This window comes from Microtus oregoni, unplaced genomic scaffold (assembly GCF_018167655.1).
Source record: "Microtus oregoni isolate MIOR12 unplaced genomic scaffold, Mior012 000018F_ref0000195, whole genome shotgun sequence".
NCBI classification, from domain to species: domain Eukaryota; kingdom Metazoa; phylum Chordata; class Mammalia; order Rodentia; family Cricetidae; genus Microtus; species Microtus oregoni.
In genome coordinates, this window is record NW_024543077.1 from 21,531,073 (window position 1) to 21,557,912 (window position 26,840).

General features: G+C 38.4%; 1 pseudogene; it reads right to left on the minus strand.

Annotated features, from left to right (window-relative positions):
- Window positions 1-6,494: 6,494 nt before the first annotated feature.
- Window positions 6,495-26,840, minus strand: part of LOC121458679 — a 50,836-nt pseudogene continuing 30,490 nt past the window's right edge.

A 26,840-nucleotide genomic window follows, 5' to 3' on the forward strand; every position in this document is an offset into this window, starting at 1 on the left:
ACAGAAGTTAGTGACTGAACTCTCTTTAAAATATTTTGATTCATGGAAATGTCTCTGGATACTATGGGCCTAAAAGCCAAAGATGGATGCCCCAATGGTCCAAAAGAACTTTGGGTGACTGTCTAGGCAGTGAGATGTCTCTGTCATTTCTAGAGTTTGGAAGTTGCTTATTTCTTGTTTGCTTAGGTAATATTATATCCTTCTGGAGTCTTTGATGAAGTTAAATAATATATAGATATAGTTTTCCTTAGTTGTGATAAAAGATAAAGTAGATGTAAATATTGTCACTTTAATTCTTGCTTTGTAACTGCTTTGTTATATGTAATTTTGCTATGTTAAAGTTAAAGTCTTACTTTTTTGTTTAAACAGAAAAAGGGGAAATGATGTAGGTGGGCCTTCTACTTTCATTGGTTAATAAAGAAACGGCCTTGGCCCTGATAGGTCAGAAAATTAGGTAGGTGGAGTAGACAGAACAGAATGCTGGGAGAAAGTGAGGCAGATGCCATGCCTCTCCTCTCCAGGTCAGATGCAACGAAGCTCCAGCCCAAGATAGACTTAGGCTAGAATCTTCCTGGTAAGCCAAACCTCATGGTGCTACAGAGATTACTAGATATGGGTTAAAACATAATATGAGAATTAGCTAGTAGGAGGCTAGAGCTAATGGGCCAGGCAATGTTCACAAGAATACAATTTCTGTATTATTTTTTCAGGGCATAAGCTAGCCAGGTGGCCAGGCTGCAGGAATGCAACCTGAAGCTCCTTCTACAAATATCTTCTTCCCTGCTCCTATATCTGCCCTTCCTCCATCTCTACTTCCCCACTCCCCCAAAGATCTTTCCAGTCTTTCCTTTCTCCCTTCTCTCTTTCTCTTTCCCCTTCCCAGAACCCCACCCCCATGCTTCCAACTTTTGCCTGACAATATTGTTTCATTCCAATTTCCAAGAGGATCTATCTATCTATGGTTTTCTTTGGGTTCACCTTGTTATTAGGCTTCTCTAGGCTTGCAAACTATAGGCTTAATGTCCTTTGTTTATGGCAAGAATCTCCTAATAAGTGAGTACATACCATATTCATCTTTTTGGGTCTAGGTTATTTCACTCAGGATAATGTTTTCTATTTCCATCCATTTGCATGCAAAATTCAAGATGTCATTTTTTTTTTTACCACTGAGTAAGTACTACACTAATGTGTATATGTTCCACACCTTCTTTATCCTTCCTTCCATTAAAGGGAATCTAGGTTGTTTTCAGGTTTTGGTTATCACAAACAATGCCACTATGATCATTGTTGAACAAATGCCTCTGTAATATGACTGGGCATCTCCTGGGTACATTCCCAAGAGTGGTATTGAGGCAGACTGACCCCCAATCCCCTGAGAAACTGCCAAAGTGGCTGCATATGCCTTCACTCCCACCAACAATGGACAAGTGCTCCCCTTTCTCCACATCCTCCCCTGCCTTGTCCCATGGTCACACTGACAGGTATCTCGCATGTTTCCATGGTTCCTTCATCTGGGGATGGAGACAGGGACCCACATTGGAGCACTGGAGTGAGCTCCCAGGGTCCAGTTGAGGGGCTGAGGGAAGCAGAGGATGAGCAAGAAGGTCAGGGCAGAGAGGGGTTGGTCCACTCACAGAGACAATGTCCCTGATCTAATGGGAGCTCACCAATTCCATCTGGACTGGGACTGAACGAGGCTGTGGTCAGGCTGGAATCTCTGGGCATGACTGATGGTGAGGGCTGGCGGAGAAGACATTGATAATGTCACTGGGACTTGTGTTTGCTGGATGAACTGGCTTTTTGGGATTCTGGTCTATTTGGATGCTTGCGTCCTTGGGACTGGATGGATGGGGGAGGGCCTTGGACTTCCAACATGATGGGGTATCCTGGGACTGGACAGGGAGGGAGGAAGATAGGTCAGGAAGTACGGGGAGGGGGTAGGTGGAAATTTTGGAATGGAAAAATTAAAAAAAATGAAAAATAAAATAAAAAATATCAAACAGAAAAAAAATAAAGCCATGCTACCACTCTTTTATTTCTTCTGGGTCATCAAGGCTGTGGTAAAGAACTTAGATCAACCATTCATACCACACTGGTACTGACATGTTCATGAGACTCAGCAGTTAGAACACTGGTGACTTATCCACGGGGACCAACATTGATACCCAGCACCCACAAGTGTGTGTACTTCCAGTCAGAGGTGATTAGACACTGTCTCCATGTCTACGTCTAAAGTAAACTTCATTCTTTTTGAAGATAACAGGCACACAGAGAAAACCTATTATAAATAAAGAATCACATACAGACCTTTCTGTTCAGCATTTGCATATCTTGTGCCATAAGAAACCAGAATAATGTACCACATATTCAGAACCTACAATTACATGGAGTTCTGACCAATCTGAAGTGTGGGCTAGGAATCACACTTGGGTACCAAGTACTCCTGAGACCAGTACTCCTGAGACCACTCTCCAGTTCCCATATGTCATAATGCTGAAGGAGAAGGTGTCCCAGTTTCCTTCTGTCTCTTGTCTCTTGAAAGATAACATCACCTCTAGATGGTTGTCAAAGGATCTAATAGACTGAATGTGAATGGAATTTCTATATTGCTTCTTATCTTCATTGTTAAAACAGATCTCTTTATGTGAATAAAGATAAAAAACTTGGTTAAAATAAACCTGAGTCAAGCCAGATTTGATTAGGAAAAGTCCACATAGCCAGGAATTTCAAGAGTTCATGATGGGGAACAAGTTGACCTCAAACTTACTGAGATGGGCCCCACACATACTCCTGTGTGCTATGATTATAGCCATACACCTCTAAGTCCAGCTGAAATAAGTGTTTTGAAAGCACTTATCATTGAATCAGAGAAAGAAATAAAATAAGATTTAGAGGGAGCACCATTGTTTTCATGACAAGCAATATTTCTTGAAATTCTATAATATGAACAGTCAAATAATTTCATATGTTCTCAATAATGGGTTATTTTCATTGCATTGTTAATTCCATCCATTTTAAAATGTTTGAAGTGTGACTGTGTGAATACACCTGTAATACACCTGTGCCATGATGTGTATGTAGCACTGACAGGAAAACTAACAGGGGTCTATGATCTACTTCCACTTTGTGAGTTCTAGTGATGATACCTAAGGAACAATTTGGCTGCAAGTGACCTCAATGGCACTTCTTTGTATTGAAAAATTGTTCACAAATGAGCTCATATAGAAGTGTGCACATGGAAGCACCCAAGTGAAAATATGGGAAACAACTGTAGAAGTCTTATCGGTAACCCAGAGATAGAACTCAGGTTCTCAGAATTAGCAGCAATGAACTTTACTAAATGAGACAATTCTCTGCCATATAATTTATTTTTTAAGAAAATGTTATAAATATATATTTAGCCTTCATAATGAACAAATTAGAAATGTATGGTAGTATAAATAAGTTCATATGCAAAGATTTATTATTCAAGATATCCTGGGTCCTTATACCCTTGAATGAATTTACATTTACAATCTGAAAGACAATAATTAACTGATGTACTATTTCTTCAAATCAAATTTGATCATCACTGATATAGTTCTGTGGGAAGAAACTGTTGAATACTAGGCAAGAAACCCAATATTGATCCCAGCAGAACATCAAGCTATGGTATGAGATACACAACTGATTGCTGATTATTTTGCTTTATTATATCAATATAATATAAATGAAAATATTTTTTGAATACACACATGAGGTATTTAATGTTTCTTATAATCACATTTTTCAGTCATTTTAACATTAACATTGTTAAATTGTGTTGAGAAAACAGAACACATTGGGAGTTCATCATCTACCCTTGAACTTGTGCTCAGGTGGCAGACACATAAGCATCATGACTTCAAATGTATCTCTGAATCATTACTGACATCCAAGCCAGCATGAATTATAAGCAAAAAGACCTCAAGGAATTTTGTGAAAAGATGAAAGTCAAAACCAGAAACAACAACTGACCACCCTTTCACTTACTTGAAAATTCCTTACTTGAAAATTATGATCAGACATGTTTTAATATTTTAATAACCAATGGGTCACTTCAATGATGGGGATGTCATCTTATACATTACATCATAAAAATACCTATTACTAGGGAAAGGCACAATAGAAGCTGAACAAAAGCCATAGAAGGAATATAAAGTATAAAAAATAAATTTTAGTAAATAAAGTTGTCACAATATAGAACACTTTAGTACCTACCTCAAATGTTTCAAAATAGAAACCAAAATGCAATGATTTCCACCATTAATCTTGAGAGAACATGTTACGTAATTTACTTCTTTCAAAGTTATGATGAAAAATAATTTTTCTTCAAGCTGAAGACAACGTTGATGGCTAAAGTCAATAAAAATTGTTTTCTGCTTATGAGTTTGTTCCTACTTCCAAAATTCAATGTAATATAAATAGACATTAAAATATTTATAGGACTAGAGTCATGTCTAGGTGACTAAGAAATCTTCATTCCAAGGACTCAGGTCAAATTTTTAAGAGCTACCTGTAATTTCTGCTACAAGAAGATGCAAGGTGTTAACGTTTTCAGAATACAGAATGCACATTAACATTCTATCTCTCTCACACACACATACACATGCACGTCATTACAATAAAAGCAAATTTTTTAAAAAAAATTTTCACACGTGGAAATTTTTCTCCTGTAAGCATTTATTAATGTAAAAGATGAGTCCAGGCATATTACAGCTTACTTACAGAGTTTTTCTTCATGAAGTATTGGTTCATGTAAAGAGAAATCAAATTAAAACTTGAAGTAAGAGAAATAAATCCTTCTAAGTTGGTGGTATCATTTGGGAAGATTTAGGACATGCTGCACTGCTGAAGGAAATATGTCACTGAGAGTAGGCTATGAGAATTTACATTCATACGCCAGTTCCAGTTCCAACACTCTGCTTCATGTGGAAGATTACGGCTTTGAGTTCTTAAGTTCCAGCTTTAGTGCCATGTCTGACACTTTTTGTCATGGCTCTTTCATGGTGATCCTATTATCCTCTAGAACCATGACCTGAAGAAGATGCTTTTATATGTTGAAAGACATTATATCACAACTGAAAAGGAGGCAGTACACATCCATAAATATTTACACCTGAATTACATATTCCATGCAGTTGAAGAGAGTATAAAATCTAAAAGGGTTACATTATTGTTCAAATTCATTTTGCAAGTCTTAAAATTATGGAAGGAAGGATACGCTGACTACTGAAAGTTAGGCAACACCAACAGCTGTGAAAAGGAGTTTGCCCCCACTAGACATAGCAATTCTCTTTCTCTCTGAGAGAAAGTCATTACAGCTGGGCTCTGCTCCATTCTTCCATGAAAGCTTCCCAGCAGAAATGTCTGTTGCTGATCTGCTCCACTCTCCTAAGGGAGTCTCCCATAAGAGGTGTCCATTGCTTCTGTGCTCTTCTAGGCTAAGTGAGTTTCCAAACAGTTATGTCAACTGTATCTCAGTTCAACTCCACTAGAGATTTCCTGATCCATTCCAGTGAAAGAAGGTGTTCATATAAATCTCAGTCAAGAGATTTATTTAGGAGGGAAGAATCCAGAGTGTGAGTTCCTCTGCAAGTCTGGAAAGAGGCAGCTGCCAACTGAATGAGCATATGACTCATATAGGGCTTCTTGGAGGCAGAGCAGCTCTAAGGAGATTTAGAAGGTGAGAACTGGTGAGATTTAAATGCCTGGGCTTGAACAAGCTCAGAGATGGGCTGGATTTTGTGCTCTGGAGTTGGTTGGTTTTGAGCTCAGAGAGACAAGTGTAGATTGCATTTTTTTTTGCTTTGGTTTGAGAGCCAAAGCAGATTTCTTTCAGTATCCAGATTTGATGTTTGACTGTGTTTTCAGGGTGATGTTGTATCTTTCACTAGTTCTGGAATTAGGAGCAAAGGGTTTTCCTTTGTATCTCATTTCACTACCAGGTTGCGATTCTTATCTTGGCTCTATCTCCTTCCCAAAAGACTTCATAAAATCACAAATTAGGTTTTGTCCATGAGTTTCCTGGTGCAAATAAAATAAAAGCTGGTATCATAATGCTTGAACAGATTGTTGACACTATCATTTTTTAAAGAATAAATACTGTTGGATAATAGACTGTAAATGTGATGGCTTAAAATTAATTTGCAATAAGAAACCCTCAGTGTCTTCTTCAGGTACCCAAAAACTTTATCAGATTGATTACACACAAAAAGTTTTACTCCTGTAACAAGTACAAAACATTTACCACACTAAGTTTATTTTTTTTCACTACATTATGATTATTCTCATGTTTTTGAAGACTATAATCCTTAAGTTTACAGTTTCTCTCCAGGATAGTTTGATTCATGTATTTGGAGATTATTGTGACAACAGATTTGCGAAACAAATCCATTCACAAGTTTCTTTCCAATCTGTGTCCTTTTCTGCATTTGAAGATGAATAAGACATGAAAAGACTTTTCCAAACTCATTTCATGCATACCTTTTTGCACCCATGTGTGTTCTTTGATGCCTTTGAAGAGCATTGTTTTGAGCAAAGACCTTATCACACTGATTACATTCATAGGGTTTCTCTCCAGTATGTGTTCTTTCATGTATTTGAAGAGCATTGTGTTGAGCAAAGGTCTTACCACAGTGATTACATTCATAGGGTTTCTCTCCAGTATGCATTCTCTTATGGAATTGAAGAGTATGGGCCTGTCCAAATGCCTTACCACACTGATTACATTCATAGGGGTTCTCTCCAGTGTGTGTTTGCTTATGCGATTGAAGATGATTGTGTTGTGCAAAGGCTTTACCAAACTGATTACAATCATAGGGTTTCTCTCCAGTATGAGTTCTTTCATGTGTTTGAAGATGACTGTGTTGAGCAAAGGCCTTACCACACTGATTACTTTCATAGGGTTTCTCTCCAGTATGTATTCTTTTATGCAATTGAAGAGTACGAGGCTGTCCAAATGCCTTACCACACTGATTACATTCATAGGGTTTCTCACTAGTATGTGTTCTTTTATGGTATTGAAGAGTATTTTGTTGAGCAAAGGCCTTACTACACTGATTACATTCATAAGGTTTCTCTCCAGTATGTGTTCTTTTATGCACTTTAAGATGACTGTGTTGAGCAAAGGCCTTACCACACTGACTACATTCATAGGGTTTCTAGGTAGTATGTGTTTTTTTATGCAATTGAAGAGAATGAAGCTGTCCAAAGGCCACACCACACTGATTACATTCATAGGATTTCTCTCCAGTATGTGTTCTTTTATGCTTGTGAAGAGCACTGTGTTGAGGAAAGGCCTTACCACACTGACTACATGCATAGGGTTTCTCTCCAGTATGTGTTCTTTCATGTATTTGAAGAGCTCTGTGTTGAGCAAATGTCTTACCACACTGATTACATTTATAGGGTTTCTCGCCAGTATGTATTCTTTTATGCAATTGAAGAGTATGGGGCCATCCAAATGCCTTACCACACTGATTACATTCATAGGGTTTCTCTCCAGTGTGTGTTCTTTTATGTGATTGAAGATGATCGTGTCGTGCAAAGGCTTTACCACACTGATTACATTCATAGGGTTTCTCTCCAGTATGTGTTCTTTCATGGTTTTGAAGAGTATTTTGTTGAGCAAAGGCCTTACTACACTGATTACATTCATAAGGTTTCTCTCCAGTATGTGTTCTTTTATGGGTTTGAAGAGTACTGTGTTGTGCAAAGGCCTTACCACACTGAATACATTCATAGGGTTTCTCTCCAGTATGTGTTCTTTCATGTATTTGAAGATGACTGTGTTGAGCAAAGACCTTACCACACTGAATACATTCATAGGGTTTCTCTCCAGTGTGTGTTCTTTTATGCGATTGAAGATGACCGTGTCGTGCAAAAGCTTTACCACACTGATTACATGCATAGGATTTCTCTCCAGTATGTGTTCTTTCATGTATTTGAAGATGACTGTGTTGAGCAAAGGCCTTACCACACTGATTACATTCATAGGGTTTCTCTCCAGTATGTGTTCTTCTATGCAATTGAAGATGATTAAGTCGTGCAAAGGCCTTACCACACTGATTACATTCATAGGGTTTCTCTCCAGTATGTGTTCTTTTATGGTTTTGAAGAGTATTTTGTTGAGCAAAGGCCTTACCACACTGACTACATTTATATGGTTTCTCTCCAGTGTGTGTTCTTTTATGATATTGAAGATGATCGTGTCGTGCAAAGGCCTTACCACACTGAATACATTCATAGGGTTTCTCTCCAGTATGTGTTCTTTCATGTATTTGAAGATGACTGTGTTGAGCAAAGACCTTACCACACAGAATACATTCATAGGGTTTCTCTCCAGTGTGTGTTCTTTTATGCGATTGAAGATGACCGTGTCGTGCAAAGGCTTTACCACACTGATTACATGCATAGGGTTTCTCTCCAGTATGTGTTCTTTCATGGTTTTGAAGAGCATTTTGTTGAGCAAAGGCCTTACTACACTGATTACATTCATAAGGTTTCTCTCCAGTATGTGTTCTTTTATGCTCTTTAAGATGACTGTGTTGAACAAAGGCCTTACCACACTGACTACATTCATGTGGTTTCTCTCCAGTGTGTGTTCTTTTATGTGATTGAAGATGATCATGTCGTGCAAAGGCCTTACCACACTGATTACATTCATAGGGTTTCTCTCCAGTATGTGTTCTTTTATGCCTTTGAAGATCACTCTGATATGCAAAGGCCTTACCACAGTGATTACATTCACAGGGTTTTTTTTCAGTATGTGTTCTTGTGTTCATTTGAAAAGAACTGTGATGAGCAAAGGCTTTACAACACTGATTAGATGCATAGGATTTCTCACTATAATATTTTCTTTCATTCCTCTGAAGCTGAGTATCATATGCCAAGGCTTTATCACATTGAGGATGTACTGAATATTTCTTTCCAGAATTATTTCTTTTAATCCTGCAAGTATAATTGGAACACATAAAAGTTTTACCACATTCAATACACTCATGAACCTACATATCTGTATGTATTATTTTTATAATTTAGTCTAATAGTAAACAGAATTCAGATATTAAGGTTTTATAACTTTGTTTAAACTCATGCTTTCTTCTGTAATTAAGGGTTCTTTTGCATTTTTTAAGACACTTGTCATGGTAAATTCCTTTATTATGTGGTTTAAATTTTCACCTTTACAGAAACATTTTTCAATTTGACATATTTCACATATTTGAAGACAACTGAATAACCTCAGAACAACTTTATTGCATTCTTAAACTGTCCTATACTGTAAATCATACTACATTTGCTAAGTAAACTAGGACAATAAGAAGTATTTGCACAATTCTAGAACTCATGTGGCTTCTCTGCACTGTGACTTTTTTATGTATTAACAGTTATGTGAGAAAACCAATTTTTTATATAGTTCAATCAATTTGAGAAAGGGTACTTAACATGGGGACTAATGCTTATCTTCTAATTGTTTTTAGAGAGAGATATGCTGTGATTTTCCATATTCCCATGCGCATAGGCTTGTATTGAGAGTAATTTGTGGTATACAAGGTAAAGGAAGAATCACAAACAAATAATTTCCACACTGAATCATCACGGTGTGACATTCTGTTCCTCATAGATGTGCAGTAGAAGTTTCTTCACAACAACTGCCACTTAACTCTAACTGCTTCTGTCACCAATCTTAATATAGTAATAAGAAGTATATGAGTAATACAAGATTTACTATGTGCTCTCGATTTATTAGAAAGTCTTGCAGATATACTTATCATCACTCCAATGTATACACATTTTGTATTATGAGTAGTAAGAAATAAATGGATTGGTGGATCTACAGAATAGCTCTCATGGTTGTATGCTTCAAATGCTGATATCTGTTTAGCCATTTCTCATGACTTCTTAATTAAAAAAAATGCCTTGAAAATATAATTCAACTACATGAAATTCTATATGGATTTTTCAGAAGTTAATAATCATAAATGCACTTAAAGCTGTGCTTATTCACACTGTTGCTTTTATTTAAATCTTCTAGGACACATTATCATTTTATTAGAGGATCATTATTTTCAGCATGCATAAGAAAATTACCTTTCATGTCTTCTAGAATGTTGACAATGTTCTTTACTATTATGTTCTTCCCAAATGTATCCTAAAATGCAGTACCAGAAAATGTATGTTATAATATTGAATACTATGCATCATTTAAGTAACTATTTTAACTAAACCTTAGAACCATTTTGATTTATTTACCTCATTCTTATTCTCCTTTCTAAATCAAATTATTTTTTTCTCATTTTTTTTTTGTTTTTTTCGAGACAGGTTTTCTCTGTAGCTTTTGGTGCCTGTCCTGGAACTAGCTCTTGTAGACCAGGCTGGCCTCGAACTCAGAGATCTGCCTGCCTCTGCCTCCCGAGTGCTGGGATAAAAGGCGTGTGCCACCACTGCCCGGTTTAAATCAAATTATTGAAGAACATCATTAACCAAGAAAAAGCTGTCCCTTTATTTTGAAACAAGAAGGAAATTAATTTTTACCTATAGTAGTGAGGTTCCTGTAGGTCTCCAGCATCACATCTTTGTAGAGATTCTTCTGGGAAGGATCCAGCAAATTCCACTCTTCCCAAGTGAAGTTGATATGCACATCATCATAGGTCACTGCCTTCTAAAATATGCCATACATGATAGTGACATGATAGTGACACCATTGTAAATGTATACTTCTTTGATAGTATAGTCATAAAATTCTGGTATTCCCTAGTCATATTCTAAGACATAGACACTCACTTTAGAAGGAAAGTGTATAGGAGAGTCATCTCTGTCATTTCTTTACTCTTTGAATGAGATATCACCTTACATGTGAAATATCTATTAGCAAAGAGAAACAAGAAAACATATCAACAGTATATAGTACACATGAGAAAATTTTATGAAGATTAACTAACTACAAATAGAAAAATAAGTTGGACAACCTGGTTGTATTGACTCATGCCTTTAAGCTCAGAACTTCAAAGCAGAGGCGGGTATATTTTTCCCTGAGTTAAATGCCAGACAAGTCTATGCAATAAGGTCCAGGAAGGTGAAAGTACATAGTAAAACCCTGTCTTCCAGGAAGTGGTGGTGCATGCCTTTAATCCTACCAATCAGGAGGCAGAGGCAGGTTGGTCTCTGTGAGTTTGAGGACAGCCTGTACTTTGAGAGATAGTTCCAGGACAGGCTCCCAAGCTACAGAGAAACCCTGACTCAAAAATCAAATAAACAATAAACAAAAAACAAACAAACAAAAAGACACTGTCTACATTGCAAATATCAGTGAATCAAGCAAGAAAAATAGAGGAACTCAGAGGTTTTTACTGGAGTTCCTACAAAGAAATATACATTCACTCCACTTCTCTATTTATCTTCCAAACATCCGAAGTGCCCTAATTTAAATTGTAATGCCAATAACATTTTACAAACAGAGCTTTATGTTTAAACAGTTACAAATGGACAGATGAAAACATTAGCAATATAAAACTTGGGCATAAGTAATAAACACAGCTGGGAGAGGGATGACTGAGTAGTACCTAGCTTTTGATGGTCTTGAATAGATGTGGCAGAATTGCCAGTACTTATTTGGGAATCATAACTATCCATTATTCCAAGTTCACAAATTCTGTGATCCTTTGATCATGTTGAGGACCAGGTACTCATGTGGTCCATAGTCATGCCGATACATCAAGTTGTTATATTAATTTTAAAAATGTAAAGTAAGCATAACAAGCAGGAAGAAGTTCAAGCACCTACAATTCAATGACTCTGAATTCTTAGGCAGTACTAATGTCACACCTACTGAAAGACTACCAGACCCCAAAATGGGGAAAAAAGCTACTTCTATCATAGCCAACACAGACCAGAATACCAAAGAGCAGATAGAAACCAAGGAATAAACGTGCATCCAACAAAGACAAACAGAGATACTGGCACCTAGACCTGCAGTCACCTCAGACCCAGACACCTGACAAGAGCACAATAACATGATCAACAACAGACAGAACAATATGTCACTACCATATTCCAACTCTCCTACTACAGCACACCCTGAATATTCAAACCCAGTCAAAGTACAATTAAGTTAGATCAACTATGTAGATGTTTTATGTCCTTAAGAAAGAAGTGAATGAATTTTTTTAAAAAAGCAAAGGAAGAGGTGCTTTGTTTACGAGCTACCCATCTAGCACTGAGATCTGATCTGGGCACCAGGAGAGCCATCACCAGGGTGAATGAGTTTCACCTGCAGCAGCAGCCCTAGACATGGAACTCAGACATTCCTCATCCCCCTATACTTCCTGGATTTCCTGCAGGGGCTATACTCCCCAGATACTGCCTCTCTCTTTCTATCCCACCCAGCTTGCATCCAGAACCCCCCTTCTGCCTCCCTCCCCTCTTCAGGCACATTACATCACCCAGCTCAGCCTGTTTGGGCTCTGGGTCCAAATCGTGAGGGCAACCAGGCAGACAGGAGTTCCTTTGTCTCAAGAGCCTGCCTGCAACAAGAAAGGTAGGCGCTTTGTTTACGAGCTACCCAACCAGCATGGAGATCTGATCTAGGCACCAGAAGAGCCATCACTGGAGAGTGCCATCACTGGGAAGGTACATCAGTGGGCAAGGAGACCTGGTCCTGTAAAAGAAATTCCATAGGGGAGCATTTGGAGGAAGAGATGGGCAGGTGCCAATGCAAGAATTCACCCAACAATCTGAAAAACAACATGAAACCACCAGAACCCAGTGACCTCAAAACAGGAGGACATGAACACCTTAATCAAGAAAAAGTAGAAAAAATTGACTTTATGAAAGTGATTGACACCCTTAAACAGCATGTAAAAAATGCCCTTATAGAAATGGATGAGAAGTATAACAGAAAGTTTGAAGAATTGAATAAATCAGTGAATGATACCCTAGGAAACCAAGGAAAAACAATCAAACAGATAATGGAAACAGTTCAAGACTTGAAAACTGAAATGGAGGGAAGGAAGAAAACACACACAGAGGGCCGGATGGACATGGAAAATTTAAGTAAACAAACAGAGACTACAGAAACAAACATAGCCAACAGAATACAAGGGATAAAAGAAAGAATCTTAGCTTCTGAAGATATCATAGAGAAAATAAATGCTCTGATCAAAGAAAACAGCAAGTCCAACAAACTCGCATCACAAAACATTCAGGAAATCTGGGACACAATAAAAAGATCAAACCTAAGAATAATAGGAGTAGAAGAAGGAGAAGAGTCACAGCTCAAAGGCCCAGAAAATATTTTTAACAAAATTATAGAAGAAAACTTTCCCAACCTAAGGAAAGATATACCTATGAAGGTTCAGGAAGCAAACAGAACACTGAATAGGCTGGATCAAAAAAAATCCCCTCACCATATAATAATCAAAACACAAAGCAAACAGAATAAAGAAAGAATATTAAGGGCTGCTAAGGAAAAAGGCCAAGTTACTTATAAAGGTAAACCTATCAGACTTACACCTGTCTTCTCCATGGAAACCATGAAAGCCAGAAGGTCCTGGATAGATGTACTGCAAAAACTGAGAGACCATGGATGCAAGACCAGACTACTATATCCAGCCAAGCTTCTGTTCACTATAAATGGAGAAAACAAATTTTCCAGGATAAAAACAAATTTAAACAATATTTATCCACAAATCCAGCCTTACAGAAAGTAATAGAAGGAAAATCACTAACCAAGGAGTCCACCAATGACCACAATAACTCAGACATCTAGAGACCCTTCACCAGCAAAACTCAAAGAAGGAAAACACACAAACCCTACTACTAAAAAAGTGGCCGGAGTTAACAACCACTAGTCATTAATATCACTTAATGTCAATGGACTCAAATCACCTATAAAAAGGCACAGGAGAAGAGATTGGATACGAAAACAGGATCCAACATTCTGTTGTTTACAAGAAACACACCTCAACCACAAAGACAGGCACCTACTCAGAGTAAAGGGCTGGGAAAAGGCTTATCAAGCAAATGGACCTAAGAAACAAGCAGGTGTGGCCATACTAATTTCTAACAAAGTTAACTTCAAACTTAAATCAATAAGAAGAGTCATTGCCAAATTCCTTTTATGAAGCTACAGTTACTCTGATACCAAAACCACACAAGGACTCAACCAAGAAAGAGAATTACAGCCAATCTCACTCATGAACATCAACGCAAAAATCCTCAATAAAATACTGGCAAACCAAATCCAAGAATACATTAGAAAAATTATCCATTATGATCAAGTAGGCTTCTTCCCAGAGATGCAGGGCTAGTTCAACATATGGAAATCTATCATTTTTTTTTTTTTGATTTTGCGAGACAGGGTTTCTCCGTAGCTTTTGGTTCCTGTCCTGGAACTAGCTCTTGTAGACCAGGCTGGCCTCGAACTCATAGAGATCCGCTTGCCTCTGCCTCCCGAGTGCTGGGATTAAAGGCATGTGCCACCCCCGCCCGGCATGTAATCCATCATATAAATAAACTGAAAGAAAAAACCATATGATCATTTCATTAGATGCTGAAAAAGCATTTGACAAAATTCAACATCCCTTTATAATAAAAGTCTTTGAGAGATTAGGGATATAAAGGTCAAACCTAAATATAATAAAAGCTATTTACAGCAAGCCAACAGCTAACATCAAATTAAACAGAGAGAAACTCAAAGCCATCCCACCAAAATCAGGAACAGGACAAAGATGTCCACTCTCTCCATACCTCATCAATATAGAGCTTGCAGTTTTAGCAATAGCAATAAGACATCATAATGGGATCAAGGGGATTCGAATTGGAAAGGAAGAAGTTAAACTTTCATTATTTACAGATGATATGATAGTGTACTTAAGCGACCCCAAAAACTCCACCAAAGAACTCCTACAGCTGATAAACACCTTTAGTAATGTGGCAGGATACAAGATCAACTCCAAAAAATCAGCCGCCCTCCTATACACAAAGGATAAAAAAGCAGAGAGGGAAATCAGAGAAGCATCACCTTTCAAGATAGCCACGAACAGCATAAAATATCTTGGGGTAACTCGAACCAAGGAAGTGAAAGATCTATTTGCCAAGAACTTTAAGGCATTGAAGAAAGAAATTGAAGAGGATACCAGAAAATGGAAGGATCTCCCTTGCTCTTGGATTGGGAGGATCAACATAGTAAAAATGGCAATTCTTCCAAAGGCAATTTATTGATTCAATGCAATCCCCATCAAGGTCCCATCAAAATTCTTTACAGATCTTGAGAGGACAATAATCAATTTTATATGGAAAAAAAAACGGGATAGCCAAAATAATGTTATACAATAAAGCAACTTCTAGAGGCAGTACCATCCCTGACTTTAAACTCTATTACAGAGCTACAGTAATGAAAACAGTGTGGTAGCAGCATAAAAACAGAGAAGTTGACCAATGGAATCGTATAAAAGATCCAGATTTTAACCCACAAACAGAGAAGTTGACCAATGGAATCGTATAGAAGATCCAGATTTTAACCCACAAACCCACCTCATTTTCGATAAAGGAGCTAAAAGTATACAATGGAAGAAGGAAAGCATCTTCAACAAATGGTGCTGGCAAAACTAGATGTCAATCTGCAGAAGAATGAAAATAGAACCATATCTATCACCATGAACAAAACTCAAGTCCAAATGGATCAAAGACTTCAATATCAATCTGAACACACTGAACCTGATAAAAGAGAAAGTGGAAAGTACCCTACCTCATATGGACACAGGATATCACTTCCTATGTATAACCCCAGAAGCACAGACATTACGGTAACATTATATAAATGAAACTGAGTACATTCTGTAAAGCAAAGGACACTGTCACTAAGATCAAAAGACAACCTACTGACTGGGAGAAGATCTTCACCAACCCTGCAACAGACAAACATCTGATCTCCAAAATATATAAAGAAATCAAGAAACTAGACTTTAAAATGCTAATTAACTCAATTAATAAATGGGGCATTGAACTGTATAGAGAATTCTCAACAGAAGAAGTTCAAATGGCCAAAAGACACTTAAGGTCATGCTCAACCTCCGTAGCAATCAGGGAAATGCAAATCAAAACAACTTTGAGATATCATCTTACACCTGTCAGACTGGCTAAAATAAAAAAACACCAATGATAGCCTTTGCTGGAGAGGTTGTGGCGAAAGGGGTACACTCATCCATTGCTGGTGGGAATGCAATCTTGTGCAACCACTTCAGAAATCAGTGTTTCAGTTTCTCAGGAAATTCGGAATCAACCTACCCCAGGACCCAGCAATACCACTCTTGGGAATATACCTAAGAGATGCCCTCTCATATGACAAAAGCATTTGTTCAACTATGTTCATAGCAGCATTATTTGTAATAGCCAGAACCTGGAAACAACCTAGATGTCCTTCAATGGGAGAATGGATGAAGAAAGTATGGAATATATACACATTAAAGTACTACTCAGTGGTAAAAAACAATGACTTCTCGAATTATGCATGCAAATGGATGGAAATAGATAACACTATCCTGAGTGAGGTAACCCAGAACCAAAAAGATGAACATGGAATGTACTCACTCATAATTGGGTTCTAGCCATAAATAAAGGTCATTGAGTCTATAACTTGTGATCCTAAAGAAGCTAAATAAGAAGGTGAAGCCAAAGAAAAACATATAGTTATCCTCTTGGATATGGGAAGTAGACAAGATTGTCGGACAAAAAATTGAGATCTTGGGGGTGGGGTGGGATGGGGGTAAGGGGAGATGGGGAGAGAAAAGTGAGAAGGGGAGGATGGGGGGAACTTGGGGAAACGGGGTGATTGGGATAAAGGAAGGGTGGATAGGGGAGCAGGGAAGCATATATCTTAACTAAAGGAGCCATCTTAGGGTTGGCAAGAGACTTGAACCTAGAGGGGCTCCCAGGTGCCCAGCGCAATGTCCCCAGTTAGTTACTTGGGCAGCTGAGAATAGGGAACCTGAAATGGCCTTATCCTTAGCCATTCTGATGAATATCTTGCATATCACCATAGAACCTTCATCTGGCGATGGATGGAGATAGAGACAGAGACCCACATTGGAGCACCAGAACGAGCTTCCAAGGTCCCAATGAGGAGCAGAAGGGGGGAGAACATGAACAAGGAAATCAGGACCATGAGGGGTGCACCCATCCACTGAGACAGTGGGGCTGATCTATTGGGAGCTCACGAAGGCCAGCTGGACTATGACTGAAAAAGCATGGGATAAAACTGGACTCTCTGAACATGGCAGATGATGAGGACTGATGAGAAGCCAAGGACATTGGCACTAGGTTTTGATCCTATGTCATGTTCTTGCTTTGTGGGAGCCTAGCCAGTTTGGATGCTCTGCTTCCTAGACCTGGATGGAGGGTTGAGGACCTTGGATTTTCCATAGGGCAGGGAACCCTGACTGATCTTCAGACTGGAGAGGGAGGGGGAGAGGAGTGGGAGGGAAATGGGAGGCTGGGAGGAGGCCGAAATTTTTTTTCAATAAAAAATAAATTAAAAAAAAGAACAATTAGTAAACCATAATTTCAGTTCCCCCAATCAAACTGTAGTGATCTCAACACTGGCTTTGTATTGTTGCATGTTTTTTAAGTAGTAGCACATTCTTTGTTATGTTTTTATTTGTTGTTGTTGATTTTATTTATTCATTTATTTTTGTTTTTTTCGAGATGAGGTTTCTCTGTACCTTTGTTGTCCATCCTGGAACTAGCTCTTATAGACCAGGCTGGTCTCAAACTCACAGAGATCCACCTGCCTTTGCCTCCTGAATGCTGAGTTTAAAGGCCTGCACCACCACCGCCCGGCTGAGTTATGTTTTTTTTTAGAAGTATCATATTCTTTGAGTTTCATCCCACATCATTTCAATAGATAATGTTTACAATAAATATTATTATGAATTTCAGTTTATATGATGTAAGATCAGAGAAGTTACCTAAAATAATAGGCAATGATATAGTGAAACTACAAGTTAAAAAACAATAAACTCAATAGATTGGAAATAAGTGATATAATAACCACCTTTGCTTTATACTATCAAAGAAACTGAATATCCCACATTAGCTGCTCGAACAGATCAGTGGCAATGCTGGGTGTGCTCTCTGGTCTTCTAGTTGGCACCTGTCTAGTACATCCCCTTCAAGTTACTTCTAAATCTCAGGTTTATTTAAAATTAGCTCTCATTTATTATATTTAAGTTAACCTTATATTGTGTGTGTCTATTGGTTATAGAAAGAGAAGATATAAAAAGGATACTAGTCAGAACTAAATGTGATGATAACACCCGTTCCATTCATAGTTTGTGAGATATGTATAGTTCATTAACCTTACAAAAAAGGTTTAATGATATAGCAATTAATATTTGACAAAAATGAAATTATATATCCTATAGGAAAATACATCAGATATCTTGCAAATTTTGTTTAAGACAAAGATACACGTGTTGCGGTAGCTCATTTTGCTCCTTCAGCCAATAGCCGATGAGATAACAGACCATTGGAGCGTGGTCTCTCTCCCTTTTTTTTTTTTTGATTTTAAGAGACAGGGTTTCTCTGTAGCTTTTGGTTCCTGTCCTGGAACTAGCTCTTCTAGACCAGGCTGGCCTCGAACTCACAGAGATCCACCTGCTTCTACCTCCAGAGTGATGAGATTAAAGTTGTGCACCACCACTGCCTGGCTCTCTCTCTGTTAGGAGCCAATTTCCTCCTAAAATCATTGCAGGAACCATCACCCTGGAGAGTCTGCAGAGAACCCCACACCCTTAATTGTGTTAGGAATAGTTCTATTGACAGAGCCTACCCCACACCCAAATTGGCTGTTAATGAGAGCTATCTGTTAGCGGAACCCACCCCACATTCCAAACTATCTAGGGATCTAGGTGTGTCAACTCGCGACTTCCTGGCCTACAGTGACCTGACCGAAGACAACCTCCTGCCTACGTGACCAACTCGGACCATGTGACCAACGTGAACCACGTGGCAAGAGCCCAGGCCCCTGTGCCCACCCCCCAACTCTTTACCCTATAAAAGTTGTACCCCGTCTCTAATAAACGGAGGCTTTGACAAGAATTCTCGCTTAGCCTCATTCCTCTTTCCTAGCCCATGTCTTCCAGGTGGTGCCTCTCCGGGACCCTGGAATAACAGATTGCAGGGTGGGTTACAACCCCTACCTAGACTGAGTAGCCCACCCAAAGGCAATCGACATCTCTCCCTTTAAAAAAGCTGCTACTTCCCTCAGCTCACTCTCTGGCTTCCGGCTCTGCTTTTGGCAACTGGGCTCCCTTCCTGATTACACAGAGGGCTGTTGTCTGGGACGGTGATCTGTAAGTTTTCCCCCCTTAAATAAATATCCATTCTATTAATCATAAAAAAAGCAAAGGGAAAGATAAATGAAATTTTGGAGAATAATAATAAACCCCTTAAAGAAAGTCAAACAAGCAAACAGTTGACAGAAATGAATAACTCAGTTCAAGAAGTGAAAATTGAAATAGAAGGATGTAAAAAACCACAAGCTGAAGGAATTCTGGAGATAAAAAACTAGATAAATGAAAAGAAAAAACTGGCAAATTAAGGTGAAGTTTATCCTATCTTTGTGAGTCTAAACTTTTATATATAATTTACACACACCATAACTAAGGAAAACGTTGGGGGCTGGAGAGATGGCTCAGAGGTTAAGAGCATTGCCTGCTCTTCCAAAGGTTCTGAGTTCAATTCCCAGCAACCACATGGTAGCTCACAACCATCTGTAATGGGGTCTGGTGCCCTCTGCTGGCCTGTAGGCATACACACATAATAACTAAATATTTAAAAAAAAAAGAAAGAAAAACGTTAACGATATAATTGTTTTCAACTCAATCAAAAAACCCAGGGCATAACATTAGCCTGGAAGGTCTGTGGCAGCAAAAGCAGAGCCTATTTTCCAAAGTAACAAATTTTGAAGTCAAGATAACTTTAAAGTATGTGTGGGGTTACCATAGCAGCCCCAAATCAAATGTCTCTCTCTGCAGTCCAAAAATTCAAAGAAAGCACAAAGTATAACCCAGACTCTGTGTGTATTTTCTATCTTTTCAAGGTCCATTAATTGTTTTACTTACTTTTTTCTTTAAGAACCTTAGTGTAAATTCCTTAAAAACTATTTTGAATCCATGACTCGGTCTATATTTATCTTCTCTGTCTTAAGCCCATGGACATTTATCAAATAAACTATCACACCCACTCAGAGGCCTTTTTATCTGAATGTTTTTACTGTGTATCTGTAATCCTTTTCTGATGAGGAGTGTTTTTGTAATTGGAAGCTGCATTTGACTTCCATTTTTGTGCTTTTACAACCCCTCATTTTTAACTTTCTTAGGGTTTATGTGGATTTAGTTGCCAAACATTTGGTGTCCTAATGTAAATGGGGACTACACTTTCATCTTCTGGCTGCCTAGACCCAAATAATCACACATAAACTATATAATTATATCAGCATTTTAAAAATGCCTCAGGCATATTCTTAGTTAGATTTTACATGTTCAATTCATCCATTTCTATTCATCTATGTATCACCATGTAATGTTTTGGGATATTTCACCTTCAGTGAATACATGGCATCTCTTTGATCTTCCCAAATAGTGCACCTACCAGTCTGGTCTGTCTCTATAAAAAAAAAACAAGTAACAAATGCTGGAAAGTAATGAAATTGGTCTCCAGCTACAATCAGGTTTTTTTTTCATAATTGGGACTCCAGCAGTCCTATTTTCCTGTGCAGTGCACACTCAAAACTGTTGCTTCTATTCTGGACTGAGGTAGAAACCACTCTCCACATGCAAATCCTTTTCCGTTACCTGCAATGGATATTCAGTTTCATAACTCAAATTTATAACTTTGAAACTGTGGTAGAATCATTTAAGATTTTAAAGGTGTAAAGTAGGACAAGGTCATTACTAAGGAGAGGAGAAGACAGGGACCAAATCCTTTTATGTCAAGATAAGATAGATAGTGTTAAAAAATTTTCTGAAATACTAGAAGTACAGCAGTTCAAGAATTAATATGACTTCCTAGGGAGAAATCACTCCACATCTTTGCCAGATTAATAAACAAAAAATCATTTAATAATATTCACATACATCTCTGACTAATGCTCAAAGAGGACCCAGGCTGGAATAAATTTTTGCATTTCACATATTTTCTTATCCTTATGTCTTTTAGGTTCAGGCTCCACACTCTGAACAATTTAAATAGGGGTGGAAGGCTACAAGTCTACCCACCTGGACAGATGGAATACTTACACAGTAAAGTCTTCTCAGCATTATTTCTTACATAAACCAGTGACCTTAAACAGTAAGACCATCTTCATCGACAAGATCATGAGATGTCAGACTTTTCTTCCATTTTTACAAGCTTTTCATTAGCCTCTTAAATGAGTTGATGGCCTGATTTTGGTACATTTCTGTCCAGAATTACAACATGGAGATTCCAGGGGATGTGAAGGATAGGAAAAGTATAAGGCAGAAAAGATAAAAACAGGTTAGGGAAGTCTTGCACAAGCTATGTCTCATGTCAAGTAAATTTCCCAAGAAGAATAAATTTGGGAGACGCACAGAGGCAGAGCGGCGGGGCGGCCAGACGCACAGAGGCAGAGCGGCGGGGCGGCCAGACGCACAGAGGCAGAGCGGCGCCACAGCTAGACACACAGAGGTGGAGCGGCGAGGCAGCCAGACCATTCAGGAAGAGGCTTTGGGGGACCGGCGTGCGATAAGCAGAGCAGATCGCCCTACTACAATTAAATCAAAGAGGTAGGCCTTTGGTTGGCCAGGTCACTGGCACACGGGGAGCCTGGTCCTGTCCTGAAGACCCTTCAGAGGGGTGAGAGGGTTCTTGGTCTGCAGCAGGAACCAGGAAACAGAGCGAGGGCATTTTGTAAGCGGAGCCCTTGGCCAGCAGGGAAACCTGATCCGGTTTTTTAAAAGACCCATTAGATAGGATCAATAGGAGGAGATGGGCAGGCGCCAAGGCAAGAATTCACCCAATAATCTGAAAAACAACATGAAAACACCAGAAACCAATGATCTTACAACAGAAGTATTTGAACAACCTAACACAGAAGAAGTGGAAAAAATTGACTTTATGAAGACAATAGAGTCCCTTAAACAACATGTAAAAAATGTCCTTATAGAAATGGATGAGAAGTATAACAAAACGTTTGAAGAAATGAGTAAATACGTACATGATACCTGGGAAACCAAGAAAAAACGATCAAACAGGCAATGGAAACAGTTCAAGAATTGAAAACTGAAATGAAGGCAAGGAAGAAAATACAAACTGAGGACCAGCTGGATATGGAAAATCTAGGTCAACAAGCAGAGGCTACAGAAACAAGCACATTCAATAGAATACAAGAGCTAGAAGAAAGAATCTCAGATGCTGAGGACACCATAGAGAAAATAAACGAACAGATCAAAGAAAACAGCAAAGACAACAAATTCTCAACACAAAACATTCAGGAAATATGGGACACAATAAAAAAAAACGTAAGAATAATAGGAATAGAAGAAGGAGAAGAGTCACAGCTCAAAGGCCCAGAAAATATTTTCAACAAACTTATGGAAGAAAACTTTCCCAACTTAAAGAAAGATATTCACTTAAATATTCAAGAAGCATACAGAACACCAAACAGACTGGATCAAAGAAAAACATCTCCTTGCCGGGCGGTGGTGGCGCACGCCTTTAATCCCAGCACTTGGGAGGCAGAGGCAGGCGGATCTCTGCGAGTTCGAGACCAGCCTGGTCTACAAGAGCTAGTTCCAGGACAGGCTCCAAAGCTACAGAGAAACCCTGTCTTTAAAAAACCAAAAAAAGAAAAACATCTCCTTGCCAATAATAATCAAAACACAAAATATACAGGTTAAAGAAAGAATATTAAGAGCTGCAAAGGAAAAAGGGCAAGTAACTTTTAAAGGTAAACCTATCAGACTTACACCTGACTTCTCTATGGAAACCATGAAAGCCAGAGGTCCTGGATAGATGTACTGCAGAAGCTAAGAGACCATGGATGCAAACCCAAACTACTATACCCAGCCAAGCTATCATTCATTATCAATGGAGAAAACAAGACATTCCAGGATAAGAACAAATTTAAACAATACGTAGCCACAAATCCAGCTCTACAGAAAGTAATAGAAGGAAAATCGCAACCCAAGGAATCCAACACTGCCAACACTGCCTACAATAACTCAGGCATCTAGTGACCCTTCACCAGCACATCTCAAAGAAGGGAGACACACAATCTCTACTACCAAAAGCAATAAGAATAACCAGAGTAAACAACCACTGGTCATTAATATCACTTAATATTAATGGGCTCAATTCACCTATAAAAAGGCACAGGCTAAAAGACTGGATACGAAAACAGGATCCAACATTCTGCTGTTTGCAAGAAACACATCTCAACCACAAAGACAGGCACCTATTCAGAGTAAAAGGTTGGGAAAAGGTGTTTCAAGCAAATGGTCCTAAGAAAAGAGCAGGTGTGGCCATACTAATTTCTAACAAAACTGACTTCAAACTAAAATCAATCAGAAGAGACCGAGAAGGTCACTTTATACTCATAACAGGAACAATTCATCAGGATGACGTCTCAATCCTGAATATCTATGCCCCCAATATAAAGCACCTACTTATGTAAAAGAAATATTACTAGAACTCAAGGCAAACATCAAACCACACACACTAGTAGTAGGAGACTTCAACACACCTCTCTCTCCAAGGGACAGGTCAATCAGACAGAAACCTAATAGAGAATTAAGAGAATTATTGGAGGTAATGAAGCAGATGGACTTAACAGACATCTATAGAACATTCCACCCAAATAGGAAAGAATATACCTTCTTCTCTGCAGCTCATGGAACCTTCTCAAAAATTGACCACATACTCGGAAACAAAGGAAACCTCCACAGATACAAAAAAAAATCAGTGTCCACCTGTGTCTTATCAGATCACCACGGATTAAAGTTAGAAGGCAACAACCACGCTACCCCCAAAAAACCAACAAACTCATGGAAACTGAACAGTCAACTACTGAACCACACCTGGGTCAAGGAAGAAATCAAGAAAGAAATTAAAGTCTTCCTTGAATTTAATGAAAATAAAGGAAACATACTCAAACCTATGGGACAAAATGAAAGCAGTGCTAAGAGGAAAGTTCATAGCACTAAGTGCCCACTTAAAGAAAATGGAGAGTGCATACATTGGGGACTTAACAACAAACCTGAAAGCTCTAGAAAAAAAAAAGAAGCAGACGCACCCAGGAGAAGTAGAAGACTCGAAATAATAAAACTGAGGGCTGAAATCAATAAAATAGAAACACAGAAAACAGTCCAAAGAATCAATGAAACAAAAAGCTGGTTCTTGGAGAAAAATCAACAAGATTGACAAACCCCTATCCAAACTAATTAAACGACAGAGAGAGAACACGCAAATAAGATCAGAAATGAAAAGGGGGACATAACCACAGACACAGAGGAAATTCAGAGAATCATTAGATCTTACTACAAAAGCCTGTATGCCACAAAACTGGAAAATAAAAAAGAAATGGACATTTTTTTAAATAAGTACGAAAGCTAAACCAAGACCAGGTGAATGATAAACAGACCGGTTTACTCGCGAAGAATTAGAAGCGGTTATCAAAAATCTCCCTTTGAAAAAAAGCCCAGGACCAGATGGTTTCAATGCAGAATTCTACCAGAACTTCCAAGAAGAACTAATACCTATACTCCTTAATGTATTTCACAATATAGAAACAGAAGAGTCATTGCCAAATTCCTTTTATGAAGCTACAGTTACCCTGATACCAAAACCACACAAAGACCCAACAAAGAAAGAGAATTACAGATCTATCTCACTCATGAACATCGACGCAAAGACTCTCAATAAAATACTGGCAAACCGAATCCAGGAACACATAAGAAAAATTATCCATTAAGATCAAGTAGGCTTCATCCCAGAGATGCAGGGCTGATTCAACATACGCAAACTATCAATGTAATCCACCATATAAATAAACTGAAGGAAAAAAACCATATGATCATTTCATTAGATGCTGAAAAGGCATTCGACAAAATTCAACACCCCTTTATGATAAAGGTCTTGGAGAGAATAGGGATACAAAGGTCCTACCTAAATATAATAAAAACTATTTACAGCAAGCTGACAGCTAACATTAAATTAAACGGAGAAAAAGTCAAAGCCATTCCACTAAAATTAGGAACACGACAAGGATGTCCACTCTCTACATACCTCTTCAATATAGTGCTTGAAGTTCTAGCAATAGCAATAAGACAACATAAGGAGATCAAGGGGATTCGTATTGGAAAGGAAGAAGTTAAGCTTTCATTATTTGCAGATGATATGATAGTATACATAAGCAACCCCAAAAATTCTACCAAAGAACTCCTACAGCTGATAAACACCTTTAGTAATGTGGCAGGATACAAGATCAACTCAAAAAAATCAGTTGCCTTCCTATACACTAAGGATAAGGACGCAGAGAGGGAAATCAGAGAAGCATCACCATTCACGGTAGCCACAAATAGCATAAAGTATCTTGGGGTAACTCTGACCAAGGAAGTGAAAGATCTATTTGACAAGAACTATAAGTCTTTGAAGAAAGAAATTGAAGAAGACACCAGAAAATGGAAGGACCTCCCTTGCTCTTGGATTGGGAGGATCAACATAGTAAAAATGGCAATTCTACCAAAAGCAATCTATAGATTCAATGCAATCCCCATCAAAATCCCACCAAAATTCTTCACAGATCTGGAGAAGACAATAATCAACTTTATATGGAAAAACAAAAAACCCAGGATAGCCACAACAATCTTATACAATAAAGGATTGTCTGGAGGCATTACCATCCCTGACTTCAAACTCTATTACAGAGCCACAGTATTGAAAACAGCTTGGTATTGGCATAAAAACAGAGAAGTCGACCAATGGAATCGAATAGAAGACCCTGACTTTAACCCACAAACCTATGAACACCTGATTTTTGATAAAGGTGCTAAAAGTATACAATGGAAAAAAGAGAGCATCTTCAACAAATTGTGCTGGCAAAACTGTATGTCAATCTGTAGAAGAATGAAAATAGATCCATGTCTATTACCATGTACAAAATTCCAGTCCAAATGGATTAAAGACCTCAATATCAGTCCGAACACACTGAACCTGATAGAAGAGAAAGTGGGAAGTACTCTACAGCACATGGGCACAGGAGATCGCTTCCTATGTATAACCCCAGCAGCACAGACACTAAGGGCATCATTGAATAAATGGGACCTCCTGAGACTGAGAAGCTTCTGTAAAGCAAAGGACACTGTCACTAAGACAAAAAGGCAACCCACTTACTGGGAGAAGATTTTCACCAACCCCGCAACTGACAAAGGTCTGATCTCCAAAATATATAAAGAAATCAAGAAACTGGACCGTAAAAGGCTAATCAACCCAATTATAAAATGGGGAATTGAGCTGAACAGAGAATTCTCAACAGAAGAAGTTCAAATGGCCAAAAGACACTTAAGGTCATGCTCAACTTCCTTAGCGATCAGGGAAATGCAAATCAAGACAACTTTAAGATACCATCTTACACCTGTCAGAATGGCTAAAATAAAAAACACCAATGATAGCCTTTGCTGGAGAGGTTGTGGAGAAAGGGGTACACTCACCCATTGCTGGTGGGAATGCAAACTGTGCAACCACTCTGGAAAGCAGTGTTTCGGTTTCTCAGGAAATTCAGGATCAACCTACCCCTGGACCCA